Source organism: Prosopis cineraria, unplaced genomic scaffold (genome assembly GCF_029017545.1).
Source record: "Prosopis cineraria cultivar Desert tree isolate PC_DT_omini unplaced genomic scaffold, ASM2901754v1 PC4, whole genome shotgun sequence".
NCBI lineage: Eukaryota > Viridiplantae > Streptophyta > Magnoliopsida > Fabales > Fabaceae > Prosopis > Prosopis cineraria.
This window is the reverse complement of record NW_026555335.1, coordinates 25,512,929-25,528,650: the sequence shown is the minus strand read 5'-3', so window position 1 is coordinate 25,528,650 and position 15,722 is coordinate 25,512,929. Positions and strand designations below refer to the sequence as shown.

Sequence of the window (15,722 nt, the reverse complement as noted above, 5' to 3'; positions counted from 1 at the left end):
GGAGGAAGAAATCTTGAGTTTGTATTGCTTTCTAACTAGATTTGAATTTCTCTCTCTACTTTTTGCTCTCTAGAATTATAAATTTGTATAACTCTTTGATCTTGAAATATCAAGTGATGATTCATGTAATTGAGAGATACTTGTTGCACTTGAGTTTTTGTTTTCTTGAGCCATTGATTTTGGCCTCACTAAATTCTACCATAATATCAGTTTAGTTTGGTGAGATTAAATACATGTGAATATCTTCATGTATCATAATTTTGAACATGTTGATTCCATTAAAATATGCTTAACCTAATTGACTTATGTTTGTAACACTTTACCTGGGCTTCTTGCTAGCTAGGCCTAAGCTCATTCTAAGACTATAATCTTAGATTAGGTGGGCTAGTTAAGGTGTTAGCTATGTCTTAATTAATATAACTAAGTGACTAAAATCAAAGAGAAGAGAGGAGACCAAACTAGCTAGGTTGTAATCTAATAAGGATAGGTGATAAAATTCACATAGGAGTTTCCTAATTCTTAATAGGTTTTCACTCACCTACTTCATTCATTCTAGAATTAAGTTTATTTTCTTAATTAATTTTGAGTGCCCCAAATACCCCTTAACTTATAGCACAATTCAAACTAGCTTGTCTAACTAAGCCTCCTCATAGAGATCAACCTAGGTTCACACTAGTAATACATTAGCGTAACTTAGTATTATTTTGCTAGGGTAGCAACAACTCTAGTCACCACCTTCATAACCCTTTTGCAATGCCTATTAGCTTTCACACAATCTATATAGCATTTTCTACTCTTTCAAACTTCTCAATTTAGGTTAAATTGATCCTATAACCTTAATATTGATAATGCATCAAAATTAGCATTGGGAGAAGTAATTTTTTCCATCAATGTTGCCCATCCAATTCTCATACTCATCAAACACACCCTTGTAGAGCCTGTTCATTTCAAACATTTGCTTGCTCAACATATTAAACTCAATAGAAGAAGCGGAAACATTTGATTTAAGATAAATAGCTTTTTTCTAGGAAAAGAATTAGGAGCAAGTGTATTACCTCAATTACCAAAACTAGTGTTTGGTCCTTCTTGTCAATGCATGAAAAGAGTGTATTGATCATTTTAATGGCCCAAGTATGTGAGATTGTAAAAGATGGGATAAGTAAACCCTAAGTGTAAATGGTATAAGTGTGAGTGCTATGTAATTTGACTTAGCCAAATTTAGTATTTTAGATTGGGTTTGGAAGCTAACTAAGGGTACTTGTTATATAGATTGAGTAATTTGGGATTGCTTGTGGAAACCTACACTATCACAAGGTACTACAGTGTAAATGGTAATCTCTGGTAAAAAAGTGTGAGCTAACTGGATAAAATCTTCTATGAATTGGCTTGTAAATTACATAAGTTATTTAATAGTTGAGACTGCATGAAGAGAACTATCCTATGCATGATTTAGAGCTCACACCAATGGTGTTTGCTCTAAAAATTTAGCACCATTACCTGTATAGTGCAATATTCACTATGTTTAGCAACCTTAAGAGTTTGAAATACCTAGTGGATTAGAAGGAGCTGAATATGAGGTAGAAGAGATGGATGGAACTTCTTAAAGATTACAACTTTGAGTTGAAACACCATCTGAGTAAAGCTAATGTGGTTGGTGACACATTGAGCTGAAAGGCGTTACATGTAGCAAGTTTAATGGTTAATGGAATCTTTTATTGAGTCACGGCAGGATGCACCACTGAAGGCATTAGTTGTTGCTTATTCTACGGAGGTCAGTAATGATTTCTAAAGAGAATTGAGAATCGCACAACTAAAAGTTGAGAGTCATCTGAAGATCAAAGAAGAAATTAAAGGTTTGGTCAGTAGTGATCATGCTATATGTTGTATATGTGAAAGACTGGTGAAAGTGGTATTATCAAGGTAAAAGAATGAATTAAGACATATGATTGTGGTTTGAAATGAAATATATGGTATATTATGTTTAAATGATATATTATGGTTTACTTTCATATAGTATACGTGATAGTTAATAGGAATGAGTTATTCCGTTACTGAGATTTTTTTCTCACCCCCTATGATTACATTTTACAAGACGACGTAGTGATCAGGGCAAGGGAAGTTAGAGTTGTTGAAGCCATGTGAACTCAAAGTTTATGTAATAAACTAATATAGTGTGAATTTTGTGTATATGAATTGCCATAGGATTGCATGCATGCTTTAAGTAGTAAAGTAGAGAAAGTGTAGTGATTTTGGGAAAATCCAATTATATATGTATATGTGGTGAAATGAGAAATCAGGGGCTAAGATTTGGTTATGACTATGGTATAAATGTGGATAGATGTGATTTTGGTGGTGAAATTAGTTACGTGGGCCAAGTTGTGTCAAAATGATGAAAATTGTAAAAAGTTGCGAAATGTGAAAATGGGCTGTTAAATAGTCGAATTTTGATATATGTCTATAGTTTTGATATATTATAGTCAATCAAGTATAATAGGTCCTTTTAAACTTAGTTCAAGGCCAATAAGAGAAAATAATTAATTTAAGCACTTGGGTGTGCAAACATTTTAGAAAAGTGGCTTTATGCACCCAGGTGTCTAAATTTTGATTAGATCATTGGATCATGTCTAGACCTATCTCATTAGCTAGTTTATGAGATAAGCTTTGTATGGACACATGAATCACTCTAATCGGATGTTGTATGTGAAAACAACACACGTCAAAAATTATCAATTTTGCTGTCAAATGACAGCAAAAAATTTAGACTGACATGGCATGGCACATGACACAAAATCTGGGCATGTGGCTTTATGCCACATTCTATAGTGCATGTACTACACGGTGGTAGCGCATGGCCCATTTTCCAACCTGATTTCTTGGTTTCTAAGGCATGCAATGAGTATGAATGTGATATATACTATTTGCCTATGTTGCTGTATGATGTGATATGGTATGGCTAATGATTTTGCAAAGTAAGCCTTTGGCCAAAGATTTTCAAACAAAATATTTGATTTTTGATTGGTATCATTGAGGTAGTGATTTAGTTAATCTTCTCCTATATTTAGAAGATATGAGAGGAGGTTATATAGCCATTATGTGAAGGAAGAACCTTAGATTTGTATTGCTTTCTAGTTATATTTGAATTTATCTTTCTACTTTTCTCTCCCTAGAATTACAAATTTTTATGACACTTTAATCTTGAACCTTTTAAGTGATGATTCATATGATTGAGAATGCTTGTTACAACTTGAGTTTTGTTATGTTGTCATATAAATTTTGGCCTCTTCATAATATACGATAGTTAAGGTGTAGCTTGATAAGATTTGTAATGTCCTCAACGACATTATCGTAAGACCCTCCACACAAACTACTAATCAAAATAAAATAACTTTGAAAACTTTAGGATCCTAATATAAAACTTTGAAAATCACGTTATAGAAATCATTTGCATCATTCAAAATAGGGTACAACGGAATCACTAGAAATAAACATATCAAATAGCAACTCAAAACATAAGAAATTCAGACTAAGTTGGCCATAATGCCATGGCATGTGTCACAGAGACTCTAGTTGCCTGCTTTTATGCCATACGCCGCGACATATGGTCCTTTTTTTGACACATGTGCCATGGCGTACATATCAAATCTGCTGTCAAATTTTAAATTCTGACACAAACTTTAGAACGCGTTGTTTTCACATCCGATATCCAATTAAGGTGGTTCGAGCACCTATGTGAAACTTTTTTCAAAATTTAACCAATGACATTGGTTTCATTAAAATTTGATATTTTATTTGAAAATTTAGACACCCAAGCGTTTTTAATCATTTTTAATTAAAATTTACCACTTGAGCATCTCTAATCAAAACCATAAGTCATTAGTCTTGTTTAGAGCCTTGACTACATCCAATTGGACAATGTATACCTGATTGACTAATTATATACATAATATAACATGCATATATACAATTGGCCTATAAATCACCTATTACACACTTTTGGGCAAAATTCAATTTCTTTCATTTTCATTCATACACAAGACCAATTTCACATACTATTCCACATTCTTCATTTATACACACCTTACCATTCATCCACTAGCCACACTATCATTTCATCATACACACTCATATACACAAGGCTAAGGAAATCCAAGCACCAAACGCCATAAAAATCAAATAAAATGCACATATTTTCTAAGGAAACTTATATACACATTTACCGCTACTTATATACAAATTCATTATACAAATCTTACAAGGCTTTATCGAGAAAATCATAATTCTTACCTTGAATCTTTCCCTTGAGCACTACAATTGCCATAACCTAAAAAATATAACCAGCCACAAGTGAGATAAAAATCTTAGTAACTAATATAGCTCATAAATGTTCATTAACGCTAAAAACTGCATGAAAGTAACCAAAAACCATTTATAGTCAAAGTAACAAGATATCTCTTTCTATCATAAATCATTTCACACAATTAGGATAATAGCATGATCATCTATACGTCGATCTTTCAAAGCTCCCTAACACAAAACCATAGGCTCTACTAGATTAATCACTCATTGATCCGAGCACACTTTCAGTGTAGAAATATCCGACCAAAGGTAATCTGTCTCACCTATAGACTATGGTTTCCCTCATGTCACACACTTGTGATAGAGGCATCATTGACTCCTAACTGTACCCTAACGAGAAATAGGGAGTTGCTAGACTACCCATAATGTCTCATGGTAACAATCTCATAATATGCTATATTAGATTCCCATGGTACCAACCCATAATATGCTATACCAAATGTCCCATGATGCTAGCCTGACCATATAAATTTATTCACTCACATCTCCACATACCCTGGGTGAACTCTCGCCCCCTATGATCATGCTTTTCACATAAGTTTCACATTTCTACGCCATGCACTTTTAACTCTAAGACTAGTGGTGAGAAAAAGTTCTTACAAATCAATGATCTTGAATTATGGATGCAAGCCTATGAGAGTTCAAGGCTTCGCAAGAAGAAAACTAAGAGGTTCATGATAAGAAGATCATTCTAAGGAATTTCAAGCTTGACAACAAGTTCTACTATTTAATTTGAAGTTGAGGTTATTTCCTACGAATTAAAGTCTAGATGGTCAAGGCCCATTATGGTAGTGCAAGCATTCACCAATAGATCTATGGAATTGAAATCAAGAATGGTGAGAGTTTATGGTGAATAGACAAAGACTTAAGCATTACTAGGGAGGTGAAGTAAATCATCGAGCATCCACTATTAACTATCTAACACAACCTAAGGAGTAGAGGAGTAAGGATAAAAAGACTTATAAATCATGTGCTCTTAGGAGGCAACCCAAGTTCTAAAACTTGCTCTTTATGTTTAGTTTATTTTTTGTGTGTTTTAGTGGATTTATGTTTTGATCTTGTATTTTATAGTTCCTAAAAAAAGGATATGTTGAGGCTAATAGAGTATGGAGGAAGATCAAAGGCATTAGGATGAACTTATGTTTTTACAAGGAAGTTGACTAGAAATTGAGACTAATATAATGTTTACATCTTACTTTTATTGGCATACATGATTATAGTTATGTTGGTGAAAAATTGGTCATGATTTTGCTATGAATGGATGTTATGTAATTTTAAAACTGAATAATCCTTGAACTGATATATTTGACTGTATATATAGGACTGTTTGGGTAAAATTTTCATGAGCTTGATTCATTGTGTTGATGTGAATTAATTGATTTTAGGTGTTTTTGAATGTTTGTGGATGGTTTCTGATGGCCATCTTGTGGTGTTTATGTATAGAATTGCATTTAGGTAGTGTTATAGTCATTTGAGAATTTTCTGGTACTGATATGAAGACTTTAGATACTACTTTTTCTTTTTACTAGATGCCATGGCATTTGATACACAAGCCACAGTGCATTTGTGCCTTCAATTTAGGATGTCTCTATAATGATGCATCGCAGTACATGGTCAGTATGTCGCAGCGTATATGATCACTTAAGAGACACGAGCCTTTGTTGTCATATGCTGTGGCATATGCATCTATATTATAATTATTGGCAGACATTCCTATTCGTTAAAAGCCTTAACCTACCTCCCATTCCATGTCTCTCCATTTTGGCCAATTACTCCCTTACTTCTCCATGCCATCGCCTTTCCTCCTTTGTCATTTCACTTCTACAGTTGTCAACTCTTGAACTCAGCCTCATCATTATCGAGCATATTGATAGGAAATTAGTCGCTTATCCTCAAAATTACACTAAAGCTAACCCTAATGCAATATAGGGCCAACCCTAGGTCATCTCCCAAGGAATGGTTTTAAGTCTAATTGAAAGTTATCTAGTGAAATAAATCAACCAAAGTTTGTAGGAATTTAGTTACCTAGCTAATTATCTAAACTAATTACCTAATGTGCAAGTAATTAAAATGCTAGTGAAAGTGAGTGAAATGAACTTCCCTTTTCACAATAATGGAACCCTAGAGATTAGTTGATTTTGGATTCATTATCTTCTCATGATTAGGCTAAGTTTAGCTTCCCTTTCCTCTTGACTAAAGCTGTCATGACTTAAGAAAATTATCCTAAGCCAATTAACCTAATTAGCTAACCTCCCTAGGTCTTAGATTAAAGTCCCTAGTTCAATTAACCAATTGGTGAAGACATTAGCCAAGTGATTCACTCAAAATCCTCTCTCAACAGCCATGGTCAAACACATAAATTGAGCAACCACAAGATTATGTCAAGCTACTCAACAACACAAGCATTAACACCACAAGATTATGCAATATTAACACAAGAAATTCACTAATTGAAAAACACAAGATTATGTGCCAAACAAAGAGTGGCAAAATTCAGTCATGGCTGTCCAAGGAAGAAATTAAATGAAACAATCCTCTCTCTTTACATCAACATCAAATTCAAATTAGAATTTATAAGCTAAGATGATTAAACCCTAGATTAAGGAATCTAACCATCTAGTAAAAAGAGAAGAGGATAGGAAACAAAAGAACTTAGCCAATTTGAAGCTCAAGACTCATCCTCCATCTTCATCTCTCTAGGATTCCACAAAGAAACTTAGCCAATCTTCATCTTCAAGAACCCTAGTGATTGCTTGTGAAGGCCAAACTCCATAGCTCTTGAATGATGGAAATGAGCTTCAATCCTTGTGAAAATGGAAGGGATGGAACGAAAATGAAGAGAGGAGAAGAATGGTATGAGTTTTGTGGAGGTTTGGTGGCTGAAAATGGAGGTTAGGGTGCTGGAAAATGAAGAACAAAAGAGAGAAAATGAAGAACACTATGAACAAGAGAGAGAGAATGTGGAAGATGAATGAGATGAGTGTTGGATCCCATTTGGGGTTTAAAATGGCGTGCTCCTTGGTGTTCCCATCAGCTGAAGCTTAATTAATAAAAAAAATTAAAATGTAAATGGGAGCCTTGTCACACTTGCAAGGTGGCAACTTCTTATTGGTTTGTAGATGATTCCAATGTGTGCCTAATTTCCCATGTGTCATCCACATCATTTCAGCTGATTTAATCCCTCAAAATAATCATAATTCACGTGCAAACCATCAGCCATTGACCTCAAGGAGTGTTGACCTCAATTGCCCAATTGATGCACAAGTCACATGCCACCTATGTCACATAAATCACATAATTCAATTAAATAGCATATGATATAATAAAATCTAATTCATGTCCAGAATTAAATTCATAATTAGAAGGGAGAATTTATCAAATTAACCAAGTTTCAGGCTGCACAAAATTATATAAAAAATTTCCACACAAAGGCAAACCAAAAACTAGGACAAACTAAGACACTTAAGAAAGTGTTGACTTTTTTATTTAATTACTCCCAAACTAAAATGAATTTTAAAAATATAATTTCACCACTCATCAACTGGACATAAAATGCACTTGTCAATTTTTCTTGTACATTTTCTCAAAAGTTCATTTTTTTGACCAAAATGCCCCTAGTGCACTGAACTTAGAAACTTAGGCAAAATTACAAATCCAATGCAATGTGTGCACTTGAAGGTGATAAATCATTAATAAAAGGGTCCTAATTGACAAATAAAAGTGGGTAACAAATGTGTTTTATCAATTCCCCCACACTTAGCTTTTGCACTCCGGGCAAAATCAAGTGAAAAAGGTCCCAAAAGAAACTATAAGACAAAGAAATAAGAGAAAAACATGTTCAAAGTCACTAAAATACTAGCTCATGAACTTTTACAAATTATCAATCAATGTGGCAATAATTAGGAAAAAATTATGCACATCATAAACAAACCCTTACCAAGAATCAATGTCAAAGAGTAAGCCTCTCTAGGTTAAGTGTTTGTTCTCATCACTCAAAGTGTATAAGGTATTAAATTTCACTCAAAATTTCTTAGGATAAACCCTACTATAAATTTGTAACCCTTCTACATCTCCATCACTAAATAGCACTTGCAATCAAGAATCAAATGGACTTTATTAGGTTGTAATATAGGTAATGAAAGGATGTCTAAGAAATGCATGTATATAAAAAAAATAGGGTTAGCATCAAAATAATGCTAAATCAAGATATATCCCCTTAATATGCAAAGCATAACCTAACTCAATTGAGTGAACACCTTAACACAATGAGGATGGAAAGAAATGATAAGAAATAATAAACAAATGGAATGGATGAGCTAGGCAACTTTTTATTTTTTTTTCTTTTTTTTTTTTCTCTTCTTTTTTTTTCTTTTTCTAGCAACTTTATTTCTTTTCTTTTTTTTTTAAATCTATCTTTGTTTTTTTTTTGTTTGCCCCTAACTCTTTGAAAACAATGGATGTAAGTAATAAAGGATAAAGAGTAATGGATAGATAATAATAGGCATCCACTCATTTGATCTAGGACATGCAATGAATATTAAAAAGACATATAAAAGTGTAACATGCATTCCTTAGGGAAAAATAGGGTGAATATTTTTTTTTTAAGAATCAAACCAAAGGCTCAAAGTGGCTAACAAAGGATAATAAATGATAATAGGTTGGCTATTTGGCTCTTGGCTATTTTTTATGAATGCCATCTCTCATCTCCTATCAAACAAGTGCAAGATATGTGGTCTTAATTAAGAAGTGAAACAAATTCTAAAGGGTAACATCACTAAGGAATTAATCACACATGAGTGTTTAGCCTCTTCCATGAAAGGGTAATATGCCACTCTAATCCATTAATTCAAGGTAAAAGAATGTTCACTTCACACCTATTCAATCCTAAAAATTACCACATCTCAAAAATCAAAATATCCATTAAGAGCTAGGTAATTAAGTAACCTCAAACAAAACAAAGCAAAGCAAAAAAATTTTGAATTTTTTTTTTGCAAAACAAAACAAACAAAACAAATGTTTATTTTTCTCTCCCCCACACTTAAATCATGCATTGTCCTCAATGTATGTATAGACTAGTGATAAAATAAGGTGAGATCAATAATGAATGCATAACAAAAGTGTGTGCAGAATTTTTTTTTTCAAACTAAAACACAAAACAAAGAAGTCAAATAAAGCAAATAAACTCTAATTTTCCTACTAGGTTCATCTCCCCCACACTTGAACTATACCTATCATTAAATATATCAATTAAAGGAAAGTAAAAGCTCAAGGTTGGAGAGATACAACCTTATCATGGTGGTTCAAAAACATGTTGAGAGAAGTCCTCCTCCTTTTGAAGTGTTCGGCCTCTTTGTAGAGCTTGCATAGGTGACCATTGATTTGCATGGTGGAACCCGTGGCTTTATTCAAGAGTTGCAAAACCCCATAGGGAAACACTTGGTCACTAGATATGGTCCCTCCCACTTAGACTTCAACTTGGCATGCTTATGAATAAACCTTGTTTGGAACAAGAGGACTTGATCTCCTTCTTGGAACTTTTTCCTCAAGATTAGCTTGTCATGAAGGATCCTTGTTTTCTCCTTATAGATCCTAGAAGACTCATAGGCATCCAACCTAAGCTCCTCAAGTTCTTGCATTTGAAGAAATCTCTCCTTAGCCGAAAGATGGAAATCCAAGTTGAGTTTCTTGATGGCCCAATAGGCTCTATGCTCTATCTCCACAGGGAGGTGACAAGCCTTTCCATATACCAATCGAAAAGGAGACATGCCAATGGGAGTCTTATAAGCGGTCCGATAAGCCCACAAAGCATCCTCTAAGTGTAAAGACCAATCCTTCCTATTTGTGTTCACCACCTTGGTTAGGATCTTCTTGACTTCTCTATTTGATACTTCGGCTTGGCCATTAGTTTGGGGATGATACGGTGTAGAGATTTTGTGATGCACCCCATATTTAGCTAAGAGAGCCTTCATCATCTTGTTGCAAAAGTGGGATCCTTGGTCACTTACCAAGGCCTTAGGAACTCCATACCTACAAAAAATATTAGATTTGAGAAACTTCAAAACAATCTTAGCATCACAAGTTCTAGTAGGAATGGCTTCAATCCACTTTGAAACATAATCAACACCAAGTAATATGTACTCAAAACTAAAGGATGGTGGAAAGGGACCCATGAAGTCAATGCCCCAAACATCAAAAATCTCACAAAATAAAATGGGTTGTTGAGGCATTTCATGTCTCTTACCCCAACTACTAACCTTTTGACATTTCAAGCATGCTTTACAAAATTATAAGAGTCTTTAAACAAGCTAGGCCAATACAATCCACAATCTAAAACCTTCCTAGCTGTCTTATTTGAGCTAAAATGACCACCACATGCATGAGAGTGACAAAATTCAAGAACAAAGGCACATCAACATCATCAACACACCTCCTAATCACTTTATCACTACAAATCTTCCACATCAAAGGTGGTTCCCAAATGTAAAATCTAGACTCTCTTTTCAATTTTTCAATGGCAAAACGTGAAGCACAAGGAGGCAAGACTCCACACTCAATATAGTTAGCAAAAGAGGCATACCATGGAGGCTTAGATGAAATGGCACACAATGCCTCATCAGGAAATGAATCACAAGGAATAGTAGGGTTAGAGTTTACCATAGTAGCTTTTAAATGAGGTAGTCTAGACAAATGATCCGCTACTTGATTGGTAGAACCACTCCTATCCCTTATCTCCACATCAAATTCTTGCATTAAGATCACCCATCGAATCAAGCGAGGCTTAGAATCTGTCTTCTTAAACAAGTACCTCACAGCAGCATGGTCAGTGTACACAACAACTTTAGAGTTAAGAAGATATGATCTAAACTTATCAAGTGCAAAAATAATAGCAAACAACTCTTTCTCAGTCGTGGTGTAATTAACCTGAGCTGAATCTAGGGTCCTAGATGCATAAGCAATCACATATGATAACTTGCCCTCTCTTTGACCAAGCATAGCTCCCACAGCAAAATTAGAAGCATCACATGACAACTCAAAAGGCAAAGACCAATTTGGGGCTTTAAGAATGGGAGGGGAAATGAGCATGCTTTTCAAAGTGTCAAAACTCCTTTTGCAAGCATCATCAAAAACAAAATCAACATCTTTTTGTAAGAGTTTAGACATAGGCAAAGCAATTTCACTAAACCCCTTTATAAATCTCCTATAAAAGCCTGCATGTCCCTAAAATGATCTCAAATCTTTCAAACAAACAGGATATGGCAAAGAAGCAATCACATCTACTTTGGCCTTATCCACCTCTATGCCATTGGAAGAAATCAAATGGCCTAAAACAATTCCTTTATCTACCATGAAATGGCATTTTCAAAGTTAAGCACAAGCTTCTTTTCAATGCACCTACCAAGCACTTTATCTAAAGAATGCAAGCATGAATCAAAGGACTCACCATACACAGTAAAATCATCCATAAAGACTTCCATGCAATGTTCAATAAAATCACAAAATATGGACATCATGCATCTTTGAAAAGTACCAGGTGCATTGCAAAGACCAAAAGGCATCCTCCTATAGGCAAATGTACCAAAGGGGCATGTAAAGGTAGTCTTATCTTGGTCACTAGGAGCTATAGGAATCTGAAAATACCCACTAAACCCATCTAGGAAGCAATAATGGGACTTGGAAGCCAATCTCTCAAGCATTTGATCAATAAAAGGCAAAGGAAAATGGTCCTTCCTAGTCACATTATTGAGCTTCCTATAGTCTATGCACACTCTCCAAGCATTTTGAACTCTAGTTGGAACAAGCTCTCCTTTCTCATTTTTTACCACAGTAATCCCCCCTTTCTTAGGTACAACTTGGGTTGGAGACACCCACTCACTGTCAGCTATAGGATAGATGATCCCACACTAAGTAGCTTGACAACCTCTTTCTTTACCACATCTAAGATCAATGGGTTAAGTCTCCTTTGTGGTTGCCTAATGGGCTTAGCATTGTCCTCAAGAAAAATTTTATGTGTGCACACAATAGGGTCAATACCAGGAATGTCAGCCAAAGTCCAACCAATAGCATGTATGTTCTTTCTCAACACATCAAGCAATGCATTTTCTTCCTCAAGAGATAAAGAGTTAGAAATTATTACCGGAAGCTTCTCATTCTCAATGAGATATGCATACTTGAGATTGGATGGTAAAGGCTTCAACTCCAAGGCAGGTGGCTCTACACAAGAGGGAATGAGCTTCTTTAAGTCTAATTTGGTGGAATATTCCATGGTACTCTCTTATCTTTTAGGCTTCTCACTTGTTTTTGATTTCTCCTCTTCTTTCTTTATAGCCTCCCCCTTTTCTTGCAACTTATCCTCAAGTGCTTGGACTTGAGCCACGGCCTCGACATGTGAAAGTGTAGAATTTTCCTCCAATAGCTTGGGAATCCTAAGAACATCAAGCTTGAGTGGAGAAAAACTCATAGATTCGGCCTTAATGGCTTTAGTACCTACAACACAAGAAGATAAACCCTTCTCAAGCATTTCAAGATCAAGCATAGGAGATATTTTAAACAAATCATGAGAAGAAGTAGTTGCATCATTCAAGCATGCATCAATCTCTAAACAAATAGGACAACTACATCCATCAATGCATGTAGTAGTAACAAGAGACAAATCATCATCAACATGTGAGAAAGAATCAAGCATGTGAGACTCACAAGCATCATGAAGCAATAACTCAATGGAACTTACACCTAATAAAGAATAATCCTCAAAAGGATGTTTCATTGCTTCATATATATTAAAAATAACATGATCCTCTCCACATTTCAAAATCAAACTACCTTTTTCCATGTCAATCGATGTACGGGCAGTCCTCATAAATGGCCTTCCTAAAATCAAAATATCATCCCCACTCCCTTCTTTTGACATATCAAGCACATAGAAATCCACAGGAAATAATAGACCTTTAACACAAACCAACAAGTCTTCTACTACTCCATGTGGTCTTCTAACACTTCTATCCGCTAATTGGCATATCATAGGTGTCTTATGCATGCAATCAAGACTCAAGGCATGATAAATTGAAAGAGGCATAACATTAATGGCTGCACCTAAGTCTATCAATGCATGAGAAAAATGTGTGTTGCCAATCTTGCATGGAATTGTGAAGGAACCAGGGTCCTCACATTTTATAGGGAGTTGAGGCTTCATGATAGCACTCACAGATGAGGGTAATTGTACCATTGCATGAGGCCTAAATTTTCTTTTATTTGTACAACAATCTTTCAAAAATTTAGCATACTTAGGAAAGTTCTTAACTACATCTATCAAGGGTACATTAACATGAATCTTATGGAAGAAATCATATACCTCTTGATCAAATTGTCCCTTTACTTGCTTAGGGACCACTTGTGCTTGTGGAAAAGAAGCTTCTTCATAATCTCTTGACTTTGCTTTCCTTCTTCCTTCCTTGAACTCTCCTTTCTTGTTTCACTTTGCTTGGCCTCTCCCTCTTTTTCCTTGCTAAACAACTTGGCCATAGTCCCCTTTTCCACCTTAGATGGTGGTTGCTCACATATGATCTCCTCAATGTTTTCATCCTCATCATCTCTACAAAAAGATGCATCATTAGGAGCAAAAGAAGAACTAGAAATATTAACATCAATTGAAGAATTTAAAGAGGGCTTCTCGGCCTTCCCTTTTCTTTTGTCTTCTTGCACTCTTTCTCCCAACTCCTTGCCTTGCCACTCCTCAATGTGATAGCATTAAGATTAGCTTTAGGATTAGCAATGGTGTTGAATGGTAATGTAGAGGCTTGAGCATTGGCTGCACTTAATTGGTTAGCAAGCATATTCATTTGAGAAGTAAGGGCATCAATTTTAGAGTTCATGTTCTCACACTTGTTACCCATACTCTCTACCTTATTCCCTAAGCCATCATACATGTTTTTATACAAGGAGTTCATTTCAATCAACTGCTTACGTAACACATTCACATCATTAAAGAGTTCGAATTAGAAGAACTCTCAATTGGAACAAGCCTCCTATCATTATAAGAATTAGAAGAAGGTGCAAGAGAATTACCACTTGGATTGTAGCTTTGAGAAGAGCTACCTTGAGACAAATGAGGTGGAGGGTCACAGCCAAAGGTGTTTTCATAGGATCCTCTTTATTGATTGTCTTGTAAAGCCATATTTGGATTTGAATAGGAGAAATTAGGATGGTCTCACCATGAAGGGTTGTAAGTATTAGAATAAGCTCCTTGCCCTTGCCTCCCACCATAGGATTGTTGTCCATTGTAGATAGCATTTACTTGTTCAAACTTAATAGGACAATTGCTTTCTACATGCATAGGTGAGTCACAAAAAGTACAAGAATAAGGGACAAGTGCTTGAGAAGTACTTACATTGCTCACTTGAGATATTTGTGGAGCCAACATTCTCCCAATCTTGGCAGCTAGCAAGTCCACATATGAATCATTTAAGAATTGAGGAACCTACCATATTCACATTTCTCTTTTCCCTTGTAGAGTATTGAGCACCACTTGAAGCCATCTTGTCAATTAGTTCCCAAGCCTTTAAGGAAGTGAGGTCAATCAAGCATTTACCACTAACGGCATCAATGTTAACTTTGTCTCTTGGAATCAAGCCCTCATAGAAATATTGGACTAAATTCTCACTAAAATTTGATGGTGTGGGCATTTAGCCAAAAGGCCTTGGAATCTAGTCCAATACTCATAGAGACTCTCATCCTCTCCTTGTTGGACCCCATAGATTTGCTTCCTCAAATTGATGACCTTGGAATTTAGAAAGAATTTATCTAAGAAGAGTCTTCTTAGCTCGGCCCATGTGCTTACTTTCACATAAGAAGGGTAGTTGAAATACCACTCCTTTGCTAAACCTTCAAGAGAAAATACAAAAGCCTTAGCTTGAACATCATCAACATTTACATGCATAGGCTTCATAGTATCACAAACCAATAGGAGAGTATGCAAAAACCTATGGCAATCCTCTCTCGATAACCCATGAAATTTAGGCAATGCATTAATCAAAGAGGATTTAATTTCAAATTGAACATTAGTAAGAGGAATATATAAGCCATAAGGATTATCATGCCAATTAAGTTGAGTTAATTGCCTAATGCTCCTCTCCTCTCTAGGGTTATGCAAGCCTTTAAATTCATTATTACATGGCCATCATCATGCAAATTCTCATTCCCATTCCCATGGCCCTCATTATGCACATGCTCATGTCCTAAGATACCTTCCATTGTTGAATTACAAACCAAATGAGAATCAAGATAGGTTGTGATCTTCTCAATCTAGAAATAGTTCTTTCAATTTCTGGATCTAATTCAACAAAAGAGGTATGTTTTCTTCGGGTCATGCA

At 35.2% G+C, this 15,722-nt stretch overlaps 1 non-coding gene across 1 annotated transcript; it reads left to right on the top strand.

The window, feature by feature from the left end:
- Positions 1-15,017: 15,017 nt before the first annotated feature.
- LOC129310230 (small nucleolar RNA R71) lies at positions 15,018-15,124 on the top strand. Its single transcript, XR_008593067.1, has one exon. It is a non-coding gene; the product is annotated as a small nucleolar RNA R71 (small nucleolar RNA).
- The last annotated feature ends 598 nt before the right edge of the window (positions 15,125-15,722 follow it).